Source organism: Saccopteryx leptura, chromosome 6 (genome assembly GCF_036850995.1).
Source record: "Saccopteryx leptura isolate mSacLep1 chromosome 6, mSacLep1_pri_phased_curated, whole genome shotgun sequence".
NCBI lineage: Eukaryota > Metazoa > Chordata > Mammalia > Chiroptera > Emballonuridae > Saccopteryx > Saccopteryx leptura.
Window position 1 is genome coordinate 161853220 of NC_089508.1, and position 15132 is coordinate 161868351.

Below are 15132 nucleotides of genomic sequence, written 5' to 3' on the forward strand. Positions count from 1 at the left end.
GGAGGGGAGCCGAGGTGGGGGGGGGGGGGGGAGGGAGGGAGTGGCGAGTCCGGTCCGGGTTTTGCCGGCAGCCCCCGGGCAGCGTTCAGAGCTCCTGCCCGGGCGGGCGCGCGGCGGCGGCGGCGGCGGCGGCGGCGGTAGAGGTGGCGGAGCCTGAGCGTGGATGTAGAGGCGGCGGCACTGGCGGCAGCAGAGGCGGCGGCGGCGGCGGCAGCAAGAGCAGGCGCCCAAGCCTAGCGAGAAGAGCGGCCAAACCTTACCCCCTGAAGCCGGGCCCCGCGTCCCAGACCTGCCCAGCCCGCGCCCAGCCATGCGCGCCGCCTGCTGAGTCCGGGCGCCTCACGCTGCGCCCTCCGCCCGCCGCGCCGTGCTCTGCTACGGGGTGATTAGTTGCTTTTCGTTGTTTTTTAATTTGGACCGCGGGGAGGGGGAGGAGGGGCAGGTGCTGCAGGCTCCCCCCCTCCCCGCCTCGGGCTAGCCAAGGCGGCGTGACTCCGGCTCCGGACCTGGGCACGGCGGACGGCGAGGCTGGAGCGGAGCGCACCGCGGCGGCGGTGCCCAGAGCGGAGCGCAGCTCACCGCCCCGCCCCTCCCCCTCGTCCTCGCGGCGGCGGCGGTGGTGGCGGCTTGGACGACTCAGAGAGCGGGTAGGTGTCGGGCCACGGCCCTCCCCCGACCCCCCCGGAGGCCGGCCCCCTCCCCTTCCCCGCCTACCTCCCTCTCCTCCCCCGGGGCCCGGTACGCAGCCGGGGCCGGAGTTCGCTGCAAGTCGGCGGAAAGTTTGGCGGCGCGGGCTCCCCCGAAGTTCAGGTGCGGAGAGCCAGAGACAGGGAAGGAGGGGTCCGTGTTTGGGAGGGGCGGGGGACATCCGCAGCCTGAGCCCCGGAGCCCTAGAGTCTGGGAGCCCTAGCGCCTGTGATCGCTCGGTGGCCGCTGCTGTACCCAAGCCTCCCCAAGCCGCAGTCGGCGCGGTCGCAGATCACTGAGTTCAGACAAAAAGAGGGGTTTTAGGGTCGGGGACTGCGGGTTGGACGCCGTCGACTGGGGCTGGGGCTCTCCCAGCGAGGTACCTTCCTCTTCGCAAGTACTCTATAGTTGGAGGACGTCGGGGTGGCGGGAGCCGGGGTCCTTACCTCCCAGTGTTGGGCGGGCGCTCCGCCTGCGGGGGCGGCTGATTGGAGATCCCCGGCGCGCACCCCCCCCCCGTCAGGCCCCACTCGCAGCCCTGCGTTTTGGGGGCGACGGTAACTGCTCTGAGTGCCCTGGACCACGCGTGGCTGAGTCTCCCTCTCCACTCGGAACGGGCGGCGGCCACACTTCCCCCTCCCGCTCCTCTCCCCAGCTGCCTGCAGGGTGCCTGGCGGGCTGATCAAGTTTGACCTTTTTTTCCGTCAAACTATCACGTCGTCGTCCGTCCGTCCCCCCCCCCCCCACTCACCGCGCCCCACGGCCTCTCTCTCCCTTCCAGCCTTGGGGCTGGGGGAGGGGGGGGGTTCAGTCTATCTCCCGAGCCCCGCGTGGCCAAGCAGCGCGCAAAGCCAGGGAGGGAGAATGGGGGTGTTCCTCTCGCTGCGGAGCTGTGGGAGGCGGGTGTCCCAGGCGCCCGCCTCGCGGTTATGGCCCCACATTTACCCATGAAGTTCGGCCCCGAAACCCCCTCCTCTTGGGTTCCCCAGAGTGAGGGGCTGAACCACGGCGTGAAGAATGTGTTAATTTTCTGGCTGGGGGAAGTTGTCCTCGCCCGGAATGGGCTGCTTTCCGGCGGAGAGCGCGGGGTGCGCCTGGCTTTGTTTATTTGTAGGATCGACAGAAAGTGAGTGACCCTAGTTTTTAAGTGGGGGGAAGAGGGAGCCTCCGGGGTCTGTCAGAGAGCTGAAGCGCCCAGTGAGGGGCAAGATCGCATTTTTTTTTCCTCTCAGGAATCGGAAGGGGTGCGCGGAGTTGGGCCGGTGCCATGGGCTTCAAGGAGGCACCGGCAGATTTGGGGGGGTTAGTGAGACTCATCCGGAAAGACCCGCTCTCTCTTGTCTTATGCGACAGGGTTGGCAGCCGCGCCCTACTTTGCCCCCTGGACCCTGGGTGGTCTGAGAGTCGAGTCTTCGGATTGGGGGAGCTGCGGGGGGGGGCAAACCGGGCTCTTGACGTCCATCTTTCCCCGCGCCGCGTGTGCTGTTCAGTTTTGTGGCCGGCCCAGCCCCCCCCGCCCCGCATTTGCGCAGGAAGCGCTGGGGAGGGGGGCGTGTGTGATGGTTCCGCCCTTGCCCCCGCCGGAGCTGCCCCAGGGCGGCCGGCAGAGTCCCTTTCAAGTTTTCTGCTGGGGCCGCCTGGCGGGGGCTGCGTGCGCGGTCGCTGCGGGCTTGTTTGGAGCGCTGTTTGAACGCCCGGCGCCACCTCTGCTGCCCCGGCCCGCGGGGGCGGGGGGTGCTCTCTGTGCGACTGAGAAGCATTTAAATTAGACGTTTTTAGGAGTTATATTGGCCTCAGCTTGCCCTGAACACCCTCTCTAAAGACCCCGTACCTTGGGTTTCAACCGCCATGGGAAATCCAGAAACTGGGACCCAAAACCGCCTCCCAAATCCCCTTTTCAGAGCGCTGCGGAGAGACTGAGGCCGGCGTTACTTACTATTGCGTAGTGTTGATTTAGCAGTTTCCCTGGATGAGACTCAAGCAAGAGCTGGAGGGGGGTAGTGGCTCACTCTGCAGCTGTCACCCCCCTCCCAGAACGGAAATTGTTCTCTCTCCTTAGGGAGGAGAGGGGGTGATTTTTGCCCTGGGAAGGGGTGGGACCTGCTGAGGGAGGTTGGTCCCTGGAGATCTTGGTAGAAGCCCCCCCTTAACACCCCAATCCTGGCAGAAGCTGAGGCTTTTCTCCCAGGGAAGCCCCTAGCCAGCCTTGCACCTCCCTCCCTCGTGCCACCTCGTTTTCCAAGGTTCTTCTGCAGAAGACAGACCCTTGGCTGGCTGGCTGGCAGGTTGTCCGTTGGCGCCTTATTTATGTGTGTGTATTTGGGCCGGCTGTTTTCTCGGCTCAGCAGGTGACCCTGGCCCCGGCCTCCTATCTCTCCCCCGACAGAGCCTGTTGACTTACCCGTGGGCCAGCGGCCTCGTCTTTATCACGTGAGGCCTGGAATGTCCACCCGGCTGGGCTGGGCTGGGCTTGGTTGGGTGGGGGAAGGGAGGATTCTGCATTCAGGGCCAAGGCCAACTCAGGACTATGTTCTGTGGGCTCCCACTGTGAACCCCAACTCTTGCTGCCTCTTTCCAACTTTTGCTTGCCCTACCCATTTGGCACATGTGAAACTGAGGCTCATAGGAGTGTGGGGGTGGGATGGGCAGGGCTGCATCTGGATAAAGAACCAAATCTCTGGGAATTAAATATCCCACCTTTAGGACCCCGCCTAGTTATTTATGGGAGAGTGGAATGGAGTTGGGGTTCTCCTTGGGAGGGAGGAGTGCAGGCTGGGCTGAGGTCAGCATAGGATGAAAGTGGGGTGAATACTTATGAACCAGACTCAGGCCTACTTTCCTAGACCTCCTGTCTGGAGGAATGACCGGGGAGTCAGAAATCCCCAAGCATGGTGCTCTGGAGCATGCCTTAATTGGCCAAGGTTGGGGCAAGGCTTACTTATTGTTATTGCTGTTATTATTGCTTGCACTTCATATGTAATTCACTTATTCATTCATTGGCACAATGTGTGTTTATTGAACATCTACTATGTGTCAAGCCCCACCCTTCTGGGGGGTGCAGAAATGAATCACTGACTCCACCCCTGCTGTGGAGGCTGGCCCAGGGTAGAGACTCCACCCTCTTTCCCCACCTCCTGAGGCCCTGATTGGAGCTTTTCCATTTTTTTTTCTGGGCTTTCCCTCTCTCATCCTTATCCTCTGGTCCAATTCTAGCCCCTAAGAGAGAGAGAGAGAGAGAGAGAGAGAGTGTCCTTGATTAAGTGTATTAATAGTTAAAGTCTCACTCATAGCTGGAACTCACCAGACCACAAAAAGCCTCCCCAGTTACTCACGCGCTACTGCCCAACAAGAATATCCCACTCGTTGTTTTTTCTTTTTTCTTTCTCTTACTTCTCCCTTTATTCCCCCCAACTCTGAGCCCACCTCCCAGACTGCAGGCAGTGAGAAAGGACTGGCCCCTTCAAAGATTTAGGAATCACAAACTATTCCACCTGTCCCTTAAAGCCAAAGCCAGTGTCAGCTGCTAGATGAGGCTGTGGGTCTAGTCTGTTGGCCTGGGGCGTGGGAATCTAGGTGGCGTGTGTGCTTATGACTCAGGACATGTGTATCTGTGAATCTGTGTGTTGAATGTGTGTCTATCTTGGGGTGTGGGAGTCAGAGCATGTATATCTGTTGATCTGGGAGTTGTGTGTGTCTGCATTGCATTTGTCCCTGTGAATCTGGGAATATGTATGTTTTGAGTTATGTATGCTTGGAATTTTGTAGAGTGTATGTTTGTGATTTGTGTATATCTGTGTGTTTGTATATGCTTGTAAATCCGGGAATGTCTGATGCTCCCAAAGTGGTGTATCTTACCTGGGAAAGTGTGTGTATGAACTTGGGTGTATATCTGAGCTGTGCAGACAGTGGTCTGTCTGTCTCCAGTGGCTGCAGTCTGTGTGTTCCTTTCTTTATCTGTATCTCTGTCTGCCAGTCTGTCTTTCTGAGTCTCTCCCTCCCTGATTGAGACCCCAAGTATGACTGTGTGTAGCATCCATCCTCTCCCACCCGGTACTTCCCTTCCCCTCCCCTCCCTGGCAGTAACTGGGCAGCTTCCCCGTCTGCCTGCCTGCTGGGAGTTTTGGAAGCCGTAGAGGGAGACAGGCTGGGGCCGGGGTGACAGCGCGTAACCACGTGGATGGCAGCCTGTGATTACAGGAATAAAAGGATTTTAAGGTCATGGGTGTATTTTTTTAGTCCCCCTCCCCCTTTGGTGGAGCCAGTGGCAGCCAAGGGCCGGAGCTCTGTGTCTGCTGGTTGGAAGTCTGTATTCATGCAAGTGAGCATTGATATGTGGGGCTTTCCAGGGAATATGAAGAAATGTGTGTACATGCATGAACGGAGCCTGTAAGAGCATGTGTTCTTATCTGCCTGCTCCCCTTGTGAGAGTCCACAAGGCTGTTCCCTGGGGGAGAATTCCCAGGAAAACTTCTTGCTTCTGGGTGTTAAATGGGGCTGGAATCCTGCAGTCCTGTGTGCTGAAGAGTCTTCTGGCCCCAATCCTTTTCTTCCTGTCTTCCCCAACTCTCTCATTAGGGTGTCTCTGGTTAGGCCCAGTCACCTGGGCCAGACCACATTTTGGGGTGTCAGTGCCCCTGGCCCTGCTCCAGCCCCTTTAATTGCATTCTGCTGCCTAATCCCCCGCCAGCTCAATTAGATCACAAATTCTTCTTCATTTCCTGCCTCTGATGCTGGCCTCCCTCTGGGCTTGAAGGGCCTAGAAAGGAGGGAGGGGATCCTTCCCCCCTTCTGCTAGCACTAGGGGCTCTTAGGGTGGGGGTGAGATTAGTTCCTAGCACACTGGCCCTGGGGTACAGGTTGGAACCTTGGAGGTCAACAGGAAAGGGCTCTGCTGGCTCTTTTTGGACTAGCCTCAGTATCCTTGTCCTTGGGGAGGGGGCTCTGGGTAGACCAAGCAAATCTTTGGCCAGACTGGCCAGGCCCCTCATCACCGTCCTCACAGGCTCTGCCCATCTCCGGCTCCCAGAGCAGTTGCTGGCCATCCTCCGGCACAGAGGTTGTGACCTTGTTCTTGACCTTTCATAGTGTCCATTCTGGGAGCCAATGGGAAGACTGAGTTCCCCTCTACTGAGCCCTCCTAACCAGTTCCTTGACCTAACCCAGACAAATATGTTTGAACGCTAGCTCTGGAGTCAGACCTAGCTCCTAATCCTGGCCATGTCACTGTCTAGCTGGGTGTATGACCTTTGTGTTCTGTGATCCTCAGATTCCTATCTCTGAAGTGGAATAATAAAAGTATGTGGTCCACAAGACCATTTTTAGATGGACACAAGGATGATTGTGCAGTGCCTAGCACCAGTGGCTAACCCACAGTTAGCATTCAATTAAAGTTGGCTTTTATGGTGAAGAGGACTTCATATCCCCCAATGAGAAGGAAGACGAGAACATGTGGCTCACACTTAGTGTTTCTGTCTCCATTCTGCTAATCATCAGGTGTGTGACCTTGGGTGCATCACTCTGCTTCTCTGAGTTTCTCTTCCCCATTTGTAAAGTGAGACTGATAATAGGCCTGACCTCACAGGGGCTTGGGAGGGTTGTCTGCATGCAGGTGCTTGGCCTCAGCTCCCCTAGCAGGTTTTCAACGTATTACTTGCCTTCTTTCTTTTCTCACATCAAGCCTGGGTGGGGTAGGGCTGGGGTACAGACTCAGGGACAAGGGTACTGACTAAGGTCATGAGTCCGGTAATGGGGCCTGGGTGGGGTGGGAGGACTAAGGGATGACCTGCTGGCTTGCTTGCTAGTTTACTCGCTGGCTCAGCTAAGCTTTGAGGCATGGCCTTCCCTCCCCGCTGGTCTCTGTGGAAAGTGGTAGCTTGGCTGATTTTTTTCCGTAAAGGAGAAGCTGGAAGTCGACCCCCTCCTCCCCCAGGAGGCACCGTGGCAGCGGCTGTGCTGACAGGCCTCCTGGCCTTCTTGCTAGGGTGGCTGGCAGCTCTGGAAGACCGGCTGCACACAGATCAGCCAGAGGGAAGAGGGAACCGCTAAGGTCCCCTGCCATCACTAATCCCCATGGCCCTTCCCACCCTCAGCCTGTCCTCTGTGGGTGGAAAGACTGAAAGAAGCCACAGCAGGCAGAAAGCTGGGGAGACTGGCTCTGCTGGAGGTGGTGGAGAGGGACAGGCAGTGGGAGAGTTCCCGTATCTCCCTTGCTAGTCCCCTTATTTCTCTGACCTCTGTCACTCATTGGCCTAGGCTCTTTAATATTTCATGGCCTTTGGAGCCAGCCCCCTGCCCCAGCCCACAGGGCCCCTTTGTCCGCCTGCCACTGAATTGCTGAATTACTGACCCGAGGCTGCCTCTGCCTTCCCCCAACTGGCCGTGACACCTTCCCTGTCCCTTCTGACCTGCCTCCGTGACACCTCTACTTGTCACATCCTCCATCTCTCATATTCATCCTCTTCTTTTCTCTCACATCTCTGACCATCTCTTTGGCCTTTTTCTTTATTTTCCTCTTTTGTTGGCTTCTTCCTTCCCAGTGGAACAGAAACCTCGGCAACTGGTCCGCCTGTCTGCCTCCCCCTCCCAGACCCACCTCTTCCTGCCCCCTCCCCCCAGCCATGCTGGCCGTGAGAGCTGGTTTTATTTATTTTTCTGTTTGTTTGGGAAGAGGGCAGTGGCAGTTCTGGGCCCTGGCTGCTGTGTTCTGCCTAGAGCAGCGGGCAGGCCGGCAGTGCTGGCCTCCCAGGAATGTGGCCGGTACGCTCTGCGCTATATTTACTCCCCTCCAGCTGCTGGACCCAGCAGGGCAGAGCCAGGCCTGCCTGGTGGCCCCGGGGGTGGGGTGGGGGGAGCCTGGTACCCACCCTCCCTTGCCTCGCAGACCCTGCATGGCCCTTGGGCCCACTGTGCCCTCCCTTCTCTGTGACCTCCTCTGACTTCCTCGGGCTTGCCCAGCCTGCCAGCAAGAACACTTGCACGTGGTGCCAGTACAGGCATAAAGTGTGGGCTCTAGGGCCTGATTCGTGTGGGCCAGCACCTGGTGACCACCCTCCCCACCCCCACCCAGGGGCCTAGCCTAGGCCTGTAATCTGGTGGCCAGAACTATGTAAAGCATCTTTCCGGGCCTCTCCCCACCGGGCCTGGTCCTTGCTCTTGCCACATACCCTGATCACTGGCAGGGGTGGAGTAGGGTCGAGAGGGGGCCTAACCCAGCGTGAGCAGCTGTGTTTCCTGTACTGCTGCCCCCTACCACATAATTTGCTCTGTGTTGGAACTCCCAGTCCCTCACACAGGCATATGTGTACACACCTAAGTGTTTGCACATATATGTACAACATGCATGAACACATGCTGGATTGTATCTTCCTGGGAGGTAGGGCCATGCCTGCTGTCATTGACTCTCTCATTCATCAGATGCTTATGAGATTCTTTGGGTCTGCTCTGTGCCAGCCTTGCAGTGGGATGTGGCAGTGATTTCTTCCCGTTCCCCCAGTGCCTGGCACGAGCTAAGTGTTTGAAGAGCTCTAGCTGCTACTCTAATCAATTGCTGTCCCCCAATTATTACAATAATAATAATAATGTGGTAACAATGGTAATGACAAAGCTAACTGGCACTGTATGTCTAGCCTTCATTTCCTTTTATTTATTTATTTATTTATTTATTTTTTCCCCTGAAGCTGGAAACGGGGAGAGACAGTCAGACAGACTCCCGCATGCACCCCACCGGGATCCACCTGGCACGCCCGCCAGGGGCAACGCTCTGCCCACCAGGGGGCGATGCTCTGCCCATCCTGGGCGTCGCCATGTTGCGACCAGAGCCACTCTAGCGCCTGAGGCAGAGGCCACAGAGCCATCCCCAGCGCCCGGGCCATCTTTGCTCCAATGGAGCCTTGGCTGCGGGAGGGGAAGAGAGAGACAGAGAGGAAAGCGTGGCGGAGGGGTGGAGAAGCAAATGGGCGCTTCTCCTGTGTGCCTTGGCTGGGAATCGAACCCGGGTCCTCCGCACGCTAGGCCGACGCTCTACCGCTGAGCCAACCGGCCAGGGCTCCTTCATTTCCTTTTAATCTTCACAGTAGCCCATTGAATTGGGTGTTGTTAGCATTCCCATATACAGATGAGGAAACTGAGGCTAGGGAGTTTGTGACTTGCCCCAGGACATGCCACTGACAAGTAGAATTAGGTCCTGGCAGAACTCTTGTCTGGCTGTGAACACCATGAGGACAGCCAGGGCTGGTTTGCATATGGTTTTTCCTATGCCTTCCCACACTGCCTGGCACGCAACAGGGACTCCCTAGATGCTTGCTGACTACAGGCTTTACTCTCCTTCCTTCTTGAGCTCCCCATACCACTGTGAAGGGGGCTGGCACGTGGAGGGGAGATGAGCTGATTGACCAGTTTGGTAAATGAAAGAATGCATTAATGAATGACCAGATGATTAGGCTGTGGGAATGGGTGCTCTCAAAGGACACTGGGATGGGAGGTGTGCTTGTGATCAGACTAGTATGTAGAGACCCCCTGGCCCTGTAGAGAATCCAGGGAGATGATGTGGGGGATAGGTCTGAGAGATATGGCTAGAGACCAGTAGGCTGCTGGGTCACATCAGCTCCATGGACCTCTGTTTTTCCATCTATCAAATGGGCTCAGGAGCTTTTGCTTTGACTGGCTGCCTGCTGGCCTGAGCTGGGGCTAGACTGGGAGCCTGAGAAGTGAGAGGACTGGTCAGAAGGAGGAAGCAGTGGGTGGTGAAGACAGGAAGATGAAGCTTGGAGCTTGGCTTGGAATCTGAGAAGCAAAGAGACCAGCCCTGACCTGACGCCCATCCTCCCTCTGAACTGCAGGGTGGGGGTACAGGCTCACAAACCTCGAGCTACCCACACTTGCTCTGGCGAGGGCTGGGCTTCCTGACATCAGCAGCAATGGCTGTGTGTGCCCTGAGGAGCTGGTCTGTTGTCCAGTACTAGATCAACTATATCCACAGGCCCTCCTCTCCCCCCAGCCTCATGTCCAATTCCTGCTAATTTTTTTTTAAATGTGTGTCTTTTTAATTAATTTATTTATTTTATTATTTTTACAGAAACAGAGAGAGTCAGAGAGAGGGACAGATAGGGACAGACAGACAGGAACGGAGAGAGATGAGAAGCATCAATCATTAGTTTTTCGTTGCGACATCTTACTTGTTCATTGATTGCTTTCTCATATGTGCCTTGACTGTGGGGCTGCAGCAGACCAAGTAACCCCTTGCTCGAGCCAGCGTCTTTGGGTCCAAGCTAGTGAGCTTTGCTCAAACCAGATGAGCCTGCGCTCAAGCTGGCGACCTTGGTGTCTTGAACCTTGGTGTCTTGAACCTCTGCATCCCAGTCCGATGCTCTATCCACTGCCCCACCGCCTGGTCAGGCCAATTCCTGCTAATTCTGATGGGAGAGACCCAGCTTCACACCTCCCGCAAAGCTAGATGGGAAATTGGTTAGCTTGGACCCAGAGCAGGAGGTGAGGGTGGGCTTGGCCTCCTTTATTTCTGTGAGTGTCAGATCTTTTTGGCCTAGAATTTTTAGTCATCAGAGTCTAGAATTATAGAATGCTTGGAACAGAGGAATTCTTGAGTCAGGATTCCTATCTTGTTGGGATTCTAGAATCATAGAACCATGAGTTTTACTGCTGGAGGGAAGCGTGAATGGTCATGTTTCAGTCTTGTTTGACGCTAGGGGACATTGAGGATCTGAAGGGAGGGGCGTCTCTGTGGTGCCCTCAGGTGACATGAGTACATACCTGAGACTGAATCCAAGTTCTGTTACTGGTCTACTGCTCTTTGGAGGTCGAGGCAGCAGGGGGATGTGGCTGGCCTGCAGGCACAGTAGGGGTCCTCTCGGTGGTGCCTGCCCGCCCACTGCCCACACTTCCCGAGGCACCAGTGTGAGGAGGAAATGTAGGCTGTTGCTTCTAGCGACAGCCGGCAGGGCCGGGCGGCTTCCCAGATCCCCCTCTGATTCATGGCCCGCCTGCAGCTCCCCCTTCCCTTGGAGGCCTCAGCAGCCCCATCTGTGCAATGGGAGAGGAGGCTGTACCCCCCAGCCTAGCGTCACAAAGATAATATAGTTGGGATTCTTTTCAAGACCACTGTCAGGCTGTGGGAGAGGAATTTGAACTAGCCAGCTGGACATTTGAACCCAGAGCACTGAGAAGTCCTTCTTGGGGTCACCCTGTTGCCTCCAGTAGCTTGGCAGGACTGAATTGGTTCCTAGTGCAGAAAGTGTTGGTGTGGGGTAAATGGATAGAGAGGTGGGACCTGCAGTTAGTCTCTCTCCTTTAGGAAGACAGAACAGTGAATGGGAGGGCTAGCTCACCAGGTTGTATCCTGACCTTAGTATGCCCATGGAGTGTGTTGCTCCATGAGGTCATTCATTCAGGGTCTACTCTGTCTCTCGATATGTGCTGGGTGCTGTGGATACTGGGGATGTTGAGGCAAGTGGTAGAGTGGGGAGGGGGGCTCCTTGGCTGCAGAAATGGGGTGGTAGTGTGGTTTGATGAAGGCATGACTCTGGGAGAAGGAATGAGGTGGGGGGAGATAAGGAGCTGGCCAGTCAGGCAATGTCCAGCGGAAAATCCCAGCTGATCTCAGGAAGTGTTTCCTCCACTGGCCTCCTGGGAGGGAGGCAGGGCAAGCAGGAAAGAGGGTAGCTGGGGGCAGACAAGGCCCCCCAGCCAGTCCAGGTAGGGACATCCCAGTCCTGGCAGCTGGGTGGGTGTGCCCCTCACGCTGCAGGAGGGCTGGAATGCATCAGCTTTCCTGGTCTCTGAGGCTGGGCCTGTGCTGGGGGGTGGCAGGGCTGCCCGGAGGGGCTGGGCCATAGTCCAGATTTCAAAGCCTTCTCCAGGGGCCTCTTGTTGCCCCCCACCCTATCCTGCCCTGTCCTGAGCTGTCACAGTGGGGGTGGCAGATGCTGTTTCATCAGCTGAGGGGCTGAGGTGAGTGGGAGACCTCCGGAAGGTCCTCCTGGGAGGTTCCGGGGGGGGGGGGCAGCGGGGGCGTTGGCAGCTGCCTCCCAGCCAGGGCTGGCTCAAACAGCCTCCCAAGCCCCTCAGTCCCCCAGGCCTGGAGGTGGGGAGTGATGCCTCGGAATTGAGACTGGTCCCTCCTGCACTCACTCCTCCCACTGCCCACCAGGCTTCTTGGCTCTGGCCCCCTCCCTGGCTGCGACTGCAGACCCCCCCTGGGGAAGGCAGGGGAGGAGGCACAGTGGGCTCAGAACAGCGGGTGCCCGTGCAGCCAAGTATTTGCGAGCTGTCAGAGACAGACAGGCATGTGGGGAATTTGGTGCGTGTGGGGCTGGGGGAAGCAGGCGGGTGGGCAGGCAAGCAGGCAGGAGCTGGGAAGCTTGGGGAGCTGGGGCTGCCTCCCCCTCCCGGTGAACCCTGCAGAAACCACCATTCTCCCATCCCAGATTAGAAGGTATATCCAGCCCCTTCTCTCTGCCTCTACCAGTACTGTGAGGGGAGTGGGACTGTGACCCTGGCTGGGGTCTGGTGGCAGAACCGACACTGGGGAAGGCCTGATCCCTGTTGAGGGCCTGATCCTGGAAGAGGCTGTCTGGTGGTGTGGAGCCAGGCAGGAATCCAGGTTGTGTCCGACTGCGGCCTCCAGGAAACGGCAGCTGTCATGCTCCCAAGCGCGCGCCCCCCCCCCCACCTCACCCCCACCAAGCCTGGCACAACTTGTTTCCTGGCCAGGGTCCGGCTGGGGCAGATTGGAGGAGCCTGGTATTGCCCAGCCTGGGTAAGGAACAGGCAGGGTGGAGGGGGCCATGTTTATAAGACTAAAGGTACTTGCTGCTGGGTAGGGGCTACGCCAGTTATTTTGCTGAAGCAGGTTGGAGTCACTTTGGAGGAGGGGACCACAGGCCTTATCTTTCTGGACAGAGACCCCAATTTAGTAACCTTTGTCGTCTCCTCTCCAATAGTGCCGGTTGGGCAGGTCAGGGCCTACAGCAGAGTATACTTGGTGTTTCATAGCCAAGAGCCCAGAGAGGTGAAACACTGGCCCAAGGTCACACAGTGGGCTCTGCAGCCTTCTTCCTACCCTCGTATGGGTGGAGCCAGTGGGAAGAGGTGAACATTGGGGGTGGGGGGCTATATTTAGTCAGTCCTGCAGAGCCAGAGGGCCCCTGGGAGCAGCTGTTGTTGGGGGGGGGGGGTTGCAGACAGAGGCCTGGAGCTGCATTTAGTCTGGACAGAAATATCCTCCCCCCACCCACCCACCCACTGCCTCGGTGGCCAGGCTGCGGGCTTGTCCCCTGAGGGGCAGCTTGCCTGGGCCTGGCGGGCAGCGGGACAGGCAAGATGACCCGATAGGCTTTTCCCAGCTCAGGTTTCGATGAAACAGGAACCGGAGCCGCAGCCTGGGCTGTGGGGGCCAGGGCAGCCGGAGCCTGGGGGGCCAGGGCTGCCTCCCCCCACTCCTCCCCCTTCTCCCCATGATGCAGCCTCCCCTTCTCAGAGGCCTGGGGAAGCAGCAGGTTATTTATCAAGCCAGCCTCCCCGCCGTGCCTTGCACTGGCGGTCATGAGCCCAGCAGAGCAGGGTGAGCTGGGCGGGCGGGCGTCAGGATGAGCTCAGGAGATGTGAGTCACCCCATCCCCGGCAGCCCCACGAGGCCCTGAGGCCTGGCAGGCAGAGCGGCAGAGCACATTCACGCACTCCCCATGCAGCACACCCAGGGGCACACACTTTGGACAGGCGTAGTCACTGCTCTCACAGTTCACTTGACCTGCACACACAGCTGACACGTAGGGTATGGGCTTGATCACCTATGCTGTGGACACTCCAGAAGCACTCTCGCTGTTACACTCACAGCCCCATCCTCTGGTGCACATACACACTGGCACGTATGAGGCAAATAGACATACACAGTCACATGTGCATGATGTGCCCCTGGTAGAGCCCCACACAGTTCCATAAGGCAGTTGTTTGCGTGCCCCATCCTGTCATAGGCTCGGGCAGCCATCCTCAGGCCATAGCTACATGCAGATGGTGCCACAGACTTGGGTCAGGAACTCTGCCACAATAGAGCCTGTCGCACACACACGAACTGGTTGGGGCTCCACTCACCCAAATGCCCCCTGTTTAGGCTCACACAAAGGAGGCCCAGCCCTCAGCCATGTTGAGGCCGCTGAGTCCTGTAAGGTGCACATGAAAAGGGAGCCGTTTTCCTTCTCCCCCAGTCTTCCAGACTGGCTAGCTCTCTGAGGAGGAGGAGCAAGTATTAAGCATGAAACTGTTAAACCCACCCTCTCTCAGGATGGGCACTCTGGCCATGGCAGAACCGGTGGCAGGAAGATGGGGAGGGATGCAGAGGAGCTAGGAAGAGGACAGGCTGGAGAAGGGAAGCCAGGGGAAATCAGTTTTTCTGAGAGTGCCAAATGGTCAGCTGCTTCCCCCACTTGGGAGATTGGGGGTCCCAGGAGTCTGTCTGCCCACTCTCCCTGTGCATGATAGCACCTACTTTCTTCTGTACCCTTGGTTCCCAAGCCCCTTGTTATTCTTCCCCTGGTTCTTAGTCTCCTTGCCTGAAAAATGGGTGCAGAGTTGGCCTGAGTACAAGGAGGGCCTGGGCTGCTGAGTTGAAGGGATGCTTCTAAGCTTCTGCTGCCCGTTGGGGCTGGGACCTGCCTTCTCTGGACTAAGCAGAACTAGAAGCATACCCATTTTTCAGATGAGAGAATTGAATCTGATGGGGATGGCTTCATGGTCGTCTAACACCAGACTGCAGACCTTCTGGGCCCATGGAATTGAGACAACCCAACATGGTTCAAGGGGCAGATGGCTATAAGGCCTCTCAGTCCAGGCTGGCTTGCACTTCCTGACCACACAGGTCTCTTTCATAAAGGCCCAGACAGTGGTCATGGATGGAAAAAGGGCCTAAGCAGCCTCAGGAGAACAAATAGCCATGTCCAATTAGGAGGACTGGATTTCCCTTGAGCCATGGACTCTGAAGTTGGACAAGCTTGGTCACTGCCTGCTGCATAATTAGAGGTTAGTCTGCCAGCCTCTCGGACTTCACTTTTGCTGCCTGTAAAATGGGTATGAGCCTTATCTCTGTGTCTCAAAGCTGCAGGACCTGAAGTAGGTGAGTGGGTGTGGTTCTCATCATGTCACACCTGGATCTCCAGGTGAGGCAAGCCCTCCCCACCTGTCTGCTCCACCAAAGCTGGCATTTTCCTGGGAGTGGTACCCCACAACATGGACTCTTTAATTAGAATGTCCTGGATTTAGCCTTCTCCAGCACTAGTCTCAGATGGGAATGCTGAGGTGTAGGAGTGAAGAGACTGACCTTTGGGCCACAGGGAGGGGAGGGATAGGAATGAGTTGGGTTCAGGGCAGAGGAACCTGGACTTCTTGGGTCTCTGGACATCCTGGCTTCATGATATGAGGAAAAAGAAAAGGCCAAAGCTT

General features: G+C 57.2%; 1 protein-coding gene across 4 annotated transcripts in view; it reads left to right on the top strand.

The window, feature by feature from the left end:
- The window catches only part of CXXC5 (CXXC finger protein 5), a 35421-nt gene that overhangs the window by 1159 nt on the left and 19130 nt on the right, over positions 1-15132 (top strand). The window contains exon 1 of one of the 4 annotated variants that reach the window (XM_066344614.1): positions 118-647. The exons of 1 other annotated variant lie outside the window; for it this stretch is intronic. The gene's annotated coding sequence lies outside the window, so the exon portion shown is untranslated. Of the gene's footprint in view, positions 1-117; positions 648-720; positions 811-1589; positions 1814-15132 lie in introns of those variants that run through there. 2 more of the 4 variants (XM_066344615.1, XM_066344618.1) reach the window with 2 other exon arrangements.